Source organism: Mus pahari, unplaced genomic scaffold (assembly GCF_900095145.1).
Source record: "Mus pahari unplaced genomic scaffold, PAHARI_EIJ_v1.1 scaffold_6640_1, whole genome shotgun sequence".
NCBI classification, from domain to species: Eukaryota; Metazoa; Chordata; class Mammalia; order Rodentia; family Muridae; genus Mus; species Mus pahari.
In genome coordinates, this window is record NW_018392663.1 from 22,821 (window position 1) to 35,217 (window position 12,397).

A 12,397-nucleotide genomic window follows, 5' to 3' on the forward strand; every position below is an offset into this window, starting at 1 on the left:
TCAAACCCTGGCTCCCAAAGATTCAAGATCACCCCATAATGCAGTACACATTTAGTCCATTTCTAGAGACTCCAAGTCTTACCAGTAATAATATTCTTTAAAAAATTCTGAGTTCAAAGTCTTTTTCTCAGGCTCAAAGATATTTTTAGCTGTGATTGTGCACATACAGCACAAAATAAACATTCTCATTCTTAGAGAAATACCAGAATAACAAAGCGTCATGGGACTGAAGAACAACAAAACACAGGGGGGAAAATTAAATCTTATAGTTCTTTAGCTGGCATCTAGTGTACCTGATGTGATATGACCACCAGTAAAAAGATGGATACTTAATTTCACTCCATAAGCAAAGTAATTCACTCAAATATATAAAAATTAGAGAATAGAACATCAGTATCTGCCATATTTGCAATAAACTAGGGAAAGGAAAAAATAAGGTGGTAACTATATTCAACATGTTAGCTGTGCAAGATGACTAAGTTTTGTGCAAGGTGGCTATATAAATTTGTGCCTACTAGGTCGTTTTCATGAGTATCTACCACAAAAAGATCATGTATGAGGTTAGGAATATGCAAATTAGCTTGATTGTGGCAATTCAGGTTTTATATCTCAAAATACTATCTTGTATTTGCATACCTTAAATAAACAGTTTTAGTTTACTATCTACACTTCAATAAAGCTGAAAGAGAAAGAAAAAAATTGGTTTTGTGCAATGTTAAATGAGGGGTTTTCCTTCATTCAGGAACAGAGCTGCAGGACTGACTTTCATAATGACTTTCTGTTTCTTGTGCTGACTTGCCTTGCCTTGGCTCAGGCTTACTAATTTGAATTATACAGTGTGAATGACCTGGTTGCTAGCTTAGCTCTGCCCTTTCTTTTCACACAGCAACATTGGCTTCCACAGTATTATTTCTGAGAACATGGAGGGGGCAAGGTCATGCTGACAATTTGCATTGATTAAATCACATTTGGGTAAGTAATCTAATATTTTGCTTACAATGTGATGGTTGCTTATTGTAGGGTATAGATTGTAAATTATTTTTTAATCACGACTTTTCTACTGCGTTGGCTTCTACTGCATATTATTCAACAAGAGCAGTTTTCTTTTCTTTTTCTTTAAACAAAAAATTCTTTAACTTTTTTTTTTACAGTCCAGAAGTTATCCCCCTCCCTGTTCACCTTCTGACATTTCCACATCTCACACCTCCCCCCTCCCCCACATCTCCAAGAAGATGTCCACACTCCACCCACACTCCACCAGACCTCCCAATTCCCTGGGGTTCCAAGTCTCTCAATGGTTAGGTGCATCTTCTCTGACTGAGTCCAGACCCTGCAGTTTTCTGCTATATATGTGTTGGGAGCTTCATTTCAGTTGGTGTATGCTGCCTGTTTGGTGGTTCAGTGTCTGAAAGATCCCGTGGGTACAGGTTAGTTGAGATTGATAGGCTTCCTTCAGGGTTGCCCTCCTCCACAGCTTCTTCCAGTTTTTCCCTAATTCAACCAATGGACAGCTGCTTCTTGGATCTTTCAGAGGGCAGTCATGATAGGTCCTATTTGCAATCACACCATAGCATCAGTAATAGTGTCAAGCCATGTGGCCTTCCCCTGATTTGGAACCCAATTTGGGCCTTTCACTGAACCTCACTTTCTTCAGGCTCTTCTCCGTTTTTGTACTTGTTTGTAGCTGAAAAAAATCTTATTCTATATGTACAACACACCATTTGTTTATCAAGTACTCTGCTGTTGGACACTGTAGGCCATTTCCTCAACTTAGGCATAATGAATAATATTATAATAAGTGTTAATGTATAGTTACCTTTGTGTTATATTGAGGTGGAGTCACACCAGAAAATACATATGAATGGTATAGTTGGGTCATATGATAGAGCTACTTTTAGGTTTATGAAAAGCCTTCATATTTATTCTATAGTGGTCAGAATGTTTTACATCCCCACCAGTAGTGAACAGCATTGTTACTACCATGCCCTAACCAGCATTTGTTGATACTTATTTTCTAATTGACTGGCATTCGGACAGATGTGAGGTGAAATCTCAATGAAGTTTTAGTTTTCATCTCTCTTATTGACAGGGTTAAACTATGCAGCTCAGGCTAGTCTGTGGCTTAAAATTTGTCTCTGACTGTGATGAAAATCTCTAGACTTTTCCACCAGTCTTTTGAGTGCTGAAATCACAGATATGCCTCACCACACCAGGCTTAGTTTATATCTTTTGTCTTGGTGTTTTACTCTGTGCTTGATTTTATGCTAAGTATCTTAGTATTCTATTTCATTTTAATAGTGTATTCACTGTATACTTTTTCTGTTTGTTTATTTATTTATTTATTTGTGTGTGTGTGTGTGTGTGTGTGTGTGTGTGTGTGTGTGTGTGTGCTTTCACATACAAAATGTTCATGCCATGGTGTATCAGTAGAGGTCAGGGATAAACTTGAGAGAGTCAGTCTTCTCCTTCTACCAGGTGGATTCCTATGATTGAATTTGGGTTATTAGCCTTGATTGAATCTCACACAGTAAGCCATCTCACTGGCCACTGGCCCCATGTATTTATTTTAATAGGGATCTAAATATTTAAAATATTTAATATTAATTGTCAATTTCTACCTTAAAACTATATGATTTATTCATAATATATAAGGTGTTGTGTATAGTAATATTTCTACCACATTCTTGAAGTAACTGTAAAGATACTTTTTTACTTTTATACATCATGTGCATCTCTATTATCTACCTTCCTTTAGGCAGCTAATCACATTACAAAGAATAAGAACACTATCTTTGGAGCAAGTCTTAACCTTTCTGTCTGTGACTCTTCCTCTACTTTCACATTCATTACTCCATGTTGATATCTGAAAACTCTTGGATCTAACATTAACAATAGCTTCACACATTATCATCAATTCAGTTAACACAAGATTCTTTAATATGACAATAAAGTATGATTGGGGTCACTTCATCTCTGCTGTCTGTCTCTCTTCCTTTCACACAATATTCTTAAGAAGTGATTAATCAGAATCTGGCATTTAATAACTAGATAACTGGATGGGGGATTTGGGGAATTGGGCTATGTACAGAGAAGCTGGTCTCCAGTTGAGCTGAGGTCTGAACCCTGAAAATAGTGATAATTCACCTATATGACATGGTAGGTGTTCCCTTATGTTCCTGGAACTCTGGCTTCTGCATAAGTTACCGCTCCCCACAACCCCCACAAGAGAAGCACAGCTAGAAGTCATGTAGGCAATGGCCCAAGCTTCTGACCTTCAGGCTAAACTCCTCCCCAGTTACCTAGCAACAGTAAAGATCAAAATAGGGCTGTTCAGCTCCTGCTTGCTCTCTTACTTGTCTCTCTTACTTCTCACTCTCTTACTTGTCTCCCTTTTACCCCTCACTCTCACACCCTCTCTCATCTCTTTGTCTTCTCTCCTCTCCTCTCTTCTCTCCTCTCCTCTCTCCCTCTTACTCTCTTTCTGTCTAGCCTTATCTCTCACTTTCTCTACCTCCCTCTCTCTCTCTTTCTACCTTCTCTCTTTCTCCTACCTTTCTATAATAAAGCTCTAAAACTATAGTCTCTGCTCATCAAGGCTGCGCTCACTCTCACAGGTGTTGGAAACCTCTTCCCTCATCCCTCTCTCCCATAACTCCAGTGCCTTTAGCAAAGTAGCTCTGGAAATCCCAGGTAGGGCTGCCCCTAGACACCCCCTGAAGAGTGGGTCAGAGAAATGCCCACCTGGGGATGAGTGGAAGATAGACAGCAGCCCTCCCATGCCTGACAGACCAGAGAATAGGTAAAACTCTGGCGGGGTGTGGGTCTTCCCCTTCCCCAGGGCATCCCCTGGGCCCCCCCTTTTTAGTTCCCAACAGGGGGATATAGAGCCCCAAAGTCTCCCACAGTACAAAAGTTAGCGATCTGTTGAGTTTTTCTTTTTATCACTTTCAATTTATTTGAATAGTTAATATGGTGTTTTCCATTAGCAACTTCCTGATAAGATTCTATTTTTTCTTTATTAGGTGGGGAATTAGAGGTAGAGGTAGTTCTCCCCTCCTCCTCTTCCTCCTCATCTTCCTCCCTCTCTTCCTCCTTCTCCTGTTCCTCCTAATTCTGCTGCTCTTCTTCATCCTCCTGCTGCTCTTTTTCCTCCTCTTATTAGTCACTGTTGGTTGGTTTCTAAGTGATTATTTGGTTGGACTATAGTTTCCCTCTAACATACCATCTTTCTTTCTAGAAGAATATACCAAAATATCATCTGTGTTGCATGTGTCAAAATATACTTCTCTTTCAAATAATTTTGAGGTTAAGCTGCTCTAATGACATTAATATTCTGACAGAAAGGAGTGTAGAGATGGCTTAATGATTAAGAGCACTTGGTGCTCTTCCAGAGGACTCGGATTCAATTCCCAGCACCCACATGGGCAGCTCACAAACTGTCACTTCGGTCCCAGTGAACATAACATTCCTTTTGGTCTCTGAAGGCACTGCAGCCCTATGGATATATGCAGATATAAGTGCAGGCAAACCCCTCATACACCTAAAATAAAAATAAAGTTTAAAATAATTTGATATAATTATGTAATAATTTTATTGAATATATAATTTAAATGAAGGTGATATGTATCTGTGAATTGAATCATAAATATCATACTATCTATGAATATTATATATTTACTCAGCTATTCAGATGTAAAATATCTTTAATCTCTGAAAAGATCTAATGCGTTTCTAATCATATTGAAGCTGGAAAAATACTATTTTATGCCAATTTATATTAAGCAGTTTGCTCATTTCATTACAAATCATACTCATTATCATATTATTTATATTTATTCAATTTCCTTTTTTTTCAACTTTTAAATTTTTTGTCTTTTATTTACTTCTTTAGATTTTTACACTCCACATTTTAGTCCCTGACCCCCAACACTGTTTAACCCTCCAACTGTTCCACATCCCATATCTCCTCCCTGGCCCTCTGTCTCCAACACCCAATTTCTACCCAACGAGCCCTCTAAATTCCCTGGGGCCTCCAGTCCCTTGAGGGATAGTTGCCTCTTTTCTGACTGAAACCAGACCCAGGGCTTTATATCAGCTGGTGTATGCTGACTGCTTGATGGTCCAGTGTTTGAGAGATCTCGGGGTCTAAGTTAACTAAGACTGCTGGTCCTCCTACAGGATTGCCTTCCTCCTCAGCTTCTTCCATCATTTCCCTAATTCAACCTCTGTCCATTGGTTGGGTGCAAATACCTGAATGTAACTCTTTCAGCTGCTTGCTAGGCTTTTTAGGGGGTTGTCTTGATAGGTCCTTTTTGTGAGCACCCCAAAACGTCAGTAATAGTGTCAGGGCTTAGAACCTCCCTGTGATCTGGATCCCACTTTGGGCCTGTTGCTGGACCTTGTTTTCCTCAGGATCCTCTCTATTTCCATCACTGTAGTTCTTCGAGACAGGAACAATTATGGATCACAGTTCATGCCAGTAGTGCCTTTATTTTCTCATTGTACTAGGTAAAATATTTAGTTCTTCAGAATTAAAGAGAAAACCTTCAAGCAATTTTTCTTGTTAAAAATGATGTTTATAGCCAGGCAGTGCTGGCGCACACCTTTAATCCCAGTATTCAGGAGGNAGAGGCAGGTGGACTTCTGTGTTCAAGGCCAGCCTGGTCTATCAAGTGGGTTCCAGGACAGCCAGGGCTGTACAGAGAAACCCTGTCTCAAAAAGTCAAAAATAAATAAATAAATAAATAAATAATGTTTATAAGAAAATTTTAATACAAGTTTTAAAAACTTTACCAATATAAGGAAGGACCTTTAGTTTCCACTATGAAAGACTTGGACCATAGTCCACAACATTTCCCTGTGTCATATTATTATGATACCTTGTGGAGATTTCTTCATCATAACCACTTAAAATGACCCAGAACATATAACAAATAACAATGTTACTTCATGTTTTATTTTCATGGAGAGACAAGTTGATCTACAACTCATGCTTGCTTGAGCATTATTGCTGGAACTCAAGTATTACAGACAAGTTTGAATAAACAATCCTACATATGGGTAGGGTGCCACCTTCAGGTTTCTCATGAGACAAGATATATATGCAGAGTGGGAAATAAAGCTACTAGACATGTTCATTCCCCAGAGTTCTCACAGAAAACCCTATTGATGGTGATATATTTATTGTATATCTGATAGTGTTTGTTTCAATAACAGGGACACAGTACACTGGATCTCAGATCCCCAATGTATTCAGACATTGTTCTTTCTACATTGGTTTTCTCCTTCATTTCCATCTTCTCCTTTCTTTGGGGAACAATTAAACTTTAAAGTGGGAAATTTTAAAGCATTTTCTAAGAGGTCCATCATAATCATCGCTCATTTGATTGGCCATATGCTCTGCACAGTATGCTATTCTTTATCCTTGACTTGAGGGTCATTTTGTTCTGTCAAGATTTTTTTTTCTTTTATTGTTATGTGTGTGTTTGAAAATCAAGAAATTATATGATCTACAGGAAGTAAAATCAATACACTGAAGAAATGGAAACAACACAACTCATACATCCATTGATGCCAGTTAAATGGCACGCACAGACATACCATATACATTTATAAATATATATATATATATATATATATATGCATATATATAATAAATATATTAAATACTGAAGTAAATTTCAGCCTTTCAAAAGAAGAGAATCTCATCATTTGTGATGACACACATGAATATGGCTGACAAGATCTTCCTTATACACATAATATATAAAATTTTAACTCATATAGGCAGAATGTAAAATAGTGCTTCCTAAGTGGTAGGTGTATGGTATGGTCAATACTAGGCAAAGTACAAGAACAAAGTTTCAGATAGACAAGATGAATAAGTTTTACATAGCATGGTCACTATACTTAATAGTGTATAAGGTATTTGACAATTTCTAAGACAGTAGATTTTAAATGTTCTTATCACCTACACAAGGTGGTAATATATATCTTAATATGTAGCTTATATATCTTAATATATATCTTAATATGTAGCTTATATGTTAATAATTGGGCTATAGAAATGACTTCAAGATGTCAGAATTTATCAAAAATTGCATTGAATATCAATACCATTTATATATATAAACATATATACATATTCATATATATCACCAATATAGAAAAATAAAATTTATACAACAATAAAACTGTACTGAAAATTTCATTTTGCTATTTTATTTATTTAATAAATTTGTTCATGTTTTAATTTCATTAAATGAATCATAAAACAATCTAGGATTCTTAATCATTCACATTAATATTTTTTATTTACACTATTTGTATATATGTATAGTGTGAAGTGGTAACTCTCTTTCTCTGATCTTCTGAAGGAATTATTCAGGTTGATTTTTTTCTGAAGTAATTGTCTAGGTTTATATTATTTGGTTCCACAATGCTAATGAAACTATATTTTCTGTGTCTGACTTGTTTTACTAAATATAATGTCCTCTGGTTCTGTTTGTTTTGCTGAAAATGACATAATTTCATTCTTCTTAATGGATGAATAATGGGTTCTTCAATAAAGTTAATCTCTTGAAAGCACAGAGCCAAGTGCAGTGAAAGACAGGACTCTAGAAGAGATCACTTCAGGGGAATGGCACTAGTCAATAATACTTTTCATTGCAAGGGAAATTTTCCCAAAAGGTATGATTTCAGAATGGCTTCTTGTTGCTTTTCTCCATGTTTTCATTGTTCTTACTTCCATGATTTTGATGCCACATTTTCATTTTAAATTTTCAGGTGTGATGGAGCCTTCCTCTTCCTGTTTACCTATATTCTTCATGACCTTCCTTGTCTTGCAGATAACAGTACTCACCCAAGGTAGAGACATTCTTCCACTTTTATTGATGAATTTTGTCCTTGGACAATTTCATATATGCTTACAAGGCATTTTGCATACTTACCTCCCATACTCTTATTCCCCTTTCACCTTTGTCATTCCATCTCCTCCTGGTGTGTCCCCATCTCACATTTATGCCGTTTCCTTTGTTATGTAACCCGTTGCTTTTTAACCCAGACCACCTGTGTGGTCACATGTTTCAGAATATCTGCTGGTGCATGACGGACTTATAAAACAGGAGACAATGATTATCTCTGCCTGAAAATCCACAATAGTTCAGCATTATGGGTTAGGGTCCCATGTGTAATTCACTTAATGATAAAGGCAGTATACTTTTTGATAAATCCAAATATATTCTTTGCATGTTTTACAAATTTCTTTTAAAATATGAGTTTTAAATAATTTTATATGAATATTTTGCTATTGTTTTTTTGGTTGTGGAGAATTCCATCATGTGATCACTCAACATCAATTTACCTGTCTTCTATTATATAAATATACTGGACTATTATGCTCTACACATTACATAATAATGAAAGAAGTGTTAAAATATACCATTTTAATTAAAATGAAAGATTTATTATTATTTCAAATTATTTGCTAATTCAGTGATTGTATTTTGAATTATTACATATGAAATTTCACATTTCTAAGATTGTATATATAAAAATTTTAGTATTGATCTATCAGGCCACATGCACTTCTACAAAAATCCCTAGTAACTTAATTATATTTTATTTACTTGGTTGAGCTTTTTAGAAAGTATTGACACCTTTGTCTATACTTAGAATACTTCCCTGTAATTTGGTGTGGACCTCAAAAGAAGCACTTTCTGTAGTGAGGTTTCTGCACTGGCAGGTCCTAAACTCCCTTAGTGAAGCGCTCTCTGAGCTCTTACAGGCCTCCAAACTGCGCACTAGTTCCTTTTATCTGCAATTGTATTAACCAAAATATGAGATGGGGTTGATCTACTTTCATCTTCACCCACTTGGGCTGATAATTCTGATTATCAAACATTATCTTAAATTATTCAAAGGAATGAAAATAATTAGTTCCTTTCCACGAAAATGTTACAGAAGCAATACACTGGGCATCTCTCTGTACCTAATTGTTTCCATGTTTTGATCCTTCACCTGGTTATTTTCTTGGAGTTTTAATTAATTTTGGGCAGTAACTTTATAATTTATCCACTGTTTGATTTTTGTCCCCAGCAGGGAAGTTGTTTCAGTTTTCATATAATTTTTCATTACTATATCATGTAGAGTTTTGGAAACAAGAACTTTAAATGTATGTGTTAATAAACTAACTTGTTTTAAAAACTGTATTTGCTACTTCCATATTTGTCTAACCTTCAAAAGAACTTGCTTTAGTGACTACACTCAAGATATGGTGATATAAATGCCAAAATACACAGTGCAGAGATTGAAATTTGGTTCTGTCTTTAAATTGTTGTTTTTGTTTTTTAATTGAGATATATATAACACACAGTAAAATACATAAAGTGTACAACTTAGTGAATTTTTGCTTAGAGAAACATTCATTAATTTATTTTTCAGCTCTAGATACTGCATATTTTCAGCAACTCAAAATGTTGTTTTAATCTTTCCTAGTCAATGTCATTCTCTTATTGCTAAAGTGACCAAAATTCTAACATCCATTACCATAGATTAATCACAAATATGATTGTATTATTCCATTAATAACAATCACAATAATGGGCAACATTAATCACCATTATTCACTTATTATATGAAATGAGTTTGTTTACTCTTCTGGACATTTTTCAGATTTATTATTTGAATATGTTTGAATTATTTTTATTACTTTGAGTTTGGGAGCTATTATGACTATTACTGCCACTAATAGTTTTAAAATGTATAAACATCTGCTAAAAATTTCTGGGTTGTGAATATATATATATATATATATATATATATATATATATATATATGTGTGTGTGTGTGTGTGTGTGCTTGTTTGTATGTGTGTATAAATATATATATATATATATATATAATACATTTATATTAGTAAATACTAATATATATATTAGCAAATACTGATGCTTTCTCATATGAAGAATTCTCTCTCTCTTAATCTATGACAATGTCAGTTCTGCTTCTTCAACATTGTAATGGAGGTCAAGTATGTTTCAATGAGGTTTTATTTTGCATTTGCCTGGTAGGGGATGATGTTGAACATCTTTGGATATTCTTAATGGTATCAATATATCTCTTTAAATTAAATATACCTTCTAGTGTTTTCACATTTTAGAAAATAAATGTGATTTGTAGTGTCTGTCATCTATTTTGAACACAATTCCTTTCTCAGATATAATATGAATAGCTTCTAGTCTGTGACTTTCTCTTTTTTACTCATATTCTGCTTTGCATAAATTACTAAATTATATGAAGTCTGATTTATTGTTTTTCTCTGATTATATTTTTGTGTCTTCCCAGCCTGGGTTTGACTTGGAATATTGCTTTTGCCCTAATTGTGACTGTCCTCATACCCAATGGGACACAGGTAGCAGTCCATTGGGAATGAACACTTTCACAAACTTCTCAACTCTTGAATTCACACTGAATCACAATGCCATCTTTCTCCTCTTTCTAGCTATGAGCTTGGATATACAGATTAACATTCAGGTTTCCGATACAGACGGGGTGCTGTTGGAGTGTACTTCAGGAAATTTTATCCCACCTGCTGAGATGGCATGGAGAGACAGCAAGGGTAATATAATACCACACTCAACCAAATTTGAGTCTCAGAATAGAACTGGATTGTTGTATTTGAAGAGCAGAATTCTTCTGAAGAACAGAACCCAAGGTCCTATTACTTGCTACATTTACAGTGAAACTACTGATCAGGAGAAAAAGAGAAGTATTGTCCTACCAGGTAAGCTTTTATGACTTGGTTTTATCAAAGATCAATTATTTCAGTCAGGAGACAAATGAAGGAGAGAATTGACTAAAATAATAAATGTGAAGTTATGTTACATCCTACAAATTGCTATAAAGCTTCATGATTTGAGTTGCTAAAAATCAGAAAAATGCTGGATGATATGGAAAATATTTTAAAGAAAGGCATTCTGACTGGAGAGAAGGCTCAGAAGTTAAGAACACTTGTTTTCTTTGATGATCAGTTTTGTTCCCAGCACTGATACTAGATAGCTCACAGCCATCTGTTACTCCAGCTCTGAGGCATCCAAAGCTCTCTTCTGGAGTCCAAATGCTCCTGCATGTTTTTGTTCATATAAACTCACAGACAATCACCTCCACACTTGTACACATACATAGAAAACAATTCTTAAAGAAGATATTGAAATGATGGGACAATAAGCTCTCAATCTGTGTTTTAGGTTAAGGAATCAATAGTTATGTAACTTCCACATAAACTATTTCTAGAGTTGGAACCTTGAATATTATTTTTCCTTTAAAATGATTGTTTTGTCTCATCTGGAAAATAGCATATATGACTTCTGGGGTAAAAAGAAGAATAGATTTTTTTCTGTATGGGCTTTGTGGATAAAAGGAGTCAAGTTAAGAAAGGAAAGGTCAGACAGGTGGTGGTGACACATGCCTTTAATTCCAGCACTTGGGAGGCAGACATAGCAGATTTCTGAGTTCGAGGCCAGGCTGGTGTACAGAGTGAGTTCCAGGACAGCCAAGACTATATAGAGAAACCATGTCTCAAAAAAGACAAAAAGAAAAAAGAAAGAAAGAAAGAAAGAAAGAAAGAAAGAAAGAAAGAAAGAAAGAAAGAAAGAAAGAAAGAAAGAAAGAAAGAAAGAAACGAAGGAAGGAAGGAAGGAAGGAAGGAAGGAAGGAAGGAAGGAAGGAAGGAAGGAAGGAAGGGTCGTTCAAATTCTAAATACAAAAATAGAAGGAAGCATGGAAGTTATAACAGGGCAACTTAAAGGCATAGAAGTAGGACAATTACACATAGAGAGAAGCAGGAAACAGCCTCTAGTACTGAAGCAGTTAATAGAAGGAGTTGGAAAAATAGTTTCAATCACAAAAAAGCCTGGCAGCCTGTGATAGACTGGTGATCCTTATCATACTGTATGCAAAGATTTCACATAAGCCTTAAATTCAATGGGTATTGAGGAAGTGGGGAATTTGATGTGATAGTCAACCTTCTTGCATGACTGGCCAGTATCAAAAAAACAAAATTCCATTTTGCTGTTCTCTATATTTCAGAGCAATATACACAAGCTCTGAATAAGCAGTCTGATACATCCTGTTTTACCTTCCCTAGTGTTTGACTCTTCAGTTTCCCAGAAACAAATGAACAAGGCAAATTTAGAATAAACTATCTAAAGTCATGACTGGAAATAAGGCATTCCTCTTAACATTTTTAATTTAGTTACCTAATTTACTTTATGTCCCAATGACAGTTTCCCCTCTCTCCTCTCTTCCAAGACCTTCCACTCTAGAACCCCTCCAATACACTCCTCCCTTTCTCTTCAGAAAATGGGACGCCTCCCATGGATATCAACCTGCCTCATCA

The 12,397-nt window shown here is 35.5% G+C and overlaps 1 pseudogene across 1 annotated transcript in view; it reads left to right on the forward strand.

Annotated features, from left to right (window-relative positions):
* The first annotated feature begins 905 nt into the window (after window positions 1-905).
* The window catches only part of LOC110315125, a 34,925-nt pseudogene continuing 23,433 nt past the window's right edge, over window positions 906-12,397 (forward strand). Inside the window, exons 1-3 of the transcript XR_002380198.1 lie at window positions 906-972; window positions 7,786-7,866; window positions 10,502-10,783. The product of XR_002380198.1 is annotated as a selection and upkeep of intraepithelial T-cells protein 10-like (transcript). The remainder of the gene's footprint in view (window positions 973-7,785; window positions 7,867-10,501; window positions 10,784-12,397) is intronic.